The 990-nt window shown below is 40.2% G+C and overlaps 1 pseudogene; it reads right to left on the bottom strand.

Moving 5' to 3' along the window:
* Positions 1-717: 717 nt before the first annotated feature.
* Positions 718-990, bottom strand: part of LOC102500735 (adenylyl cyclase-associated protein 1-like) — a 20,009-nt pseudogene continuing 19,736 nt past the window's right edge.

Genomic DNA, 990 nt, shown 5'->3' on the forward strand with positions numbered 1-990 from the left:
GGGGATGGCCACGCTACAATCCGCTCTCCTCCATTCCCCTCTCAGGATCTTGGGCATGCATGCACACATGCCTGGGGTGAGGTTAAGCCACAGGGTCCAGGACTTGAACCATGTTCGACTACATGGGAGTCCAGCGACATAGCCATTACGCCAGCTGCTGGTCCCCTGGCTTTAAGTTTTAAGCATAGTTCCTTTGCATTTCTTTGATTTATTAAAACTACAACTACTTTTCTTGAAATTAAAAAATATTGTAAAAAATACATAATTAATGACTGTAGTAAGCTATATAGCATCAGCTAGGTGCTACCTTATAGTATATTCATTCTACTCAGAGTTTCACACCTAAAATTAGACATGTATTCACAGATATGCATATATCAGCTGAACTTGCTATTCAAAGTATTTATATTATTTAAGAAATTTTATGAATCAAAATATGGGGAAAAATAAAATATGGGGAAAAATGGAATGGAAAACAACTGTGGACACCTGAGACAGTGTGGGAGGAGGGTGGAAAATGGCAGAAGATGAGAAATGGGCTGAAAAAAATATATATATGAAACTAGAAATGGAAAATTACTGAAGGCAGTAGCTGTGCTTCTCACAGCAGGGGAGCCATTTAAGAGCAGAAAGGTAGAGGTAGTCTAGAAAAGAATCAACTTGATACAGATTTATCCCATGGTGTGAAGGAGGGCAAAGAACCCAGCAGCACTTTGCTTATCCAGCAATTTCTGTCACTGTGGTGACCAATTTCTGCCCATTCCATAGGGTCTTGAACTGCTCAGGGACTGGAAACTCATTACACTTGCCGCTTTTTGTGGGAATGAGGATGTTCATCTCAGATTTGCCACTGACTATCTCACAATCCTGCGAATTCTTGCTCAGATAAGCACAGCAGCCATCTGTTTTGTTGATGGAAATAGTTGACACTTTACCCGTTACCTGAACTTTTTTTTTTTTTTTTGGAAGGGTTTTTCTTTTAGGGGCCTG

Source organism: Tupaia chinensis, unplaced genomic scaffold (assembly GCF_000334495.1).
Source record: "Tupaia chinensis unplaced genomic scaffold, TupChi_1.0 Scaffold148734_1, whole genome shotgun sequence".
NCBI classification, from domain to species: domain Eukaryota; kingdom Metazoa; phylum Chordata; class Mammalia; order Scandentia; family Tupaiidae; genus Tupaia; species Tupaia belangeri.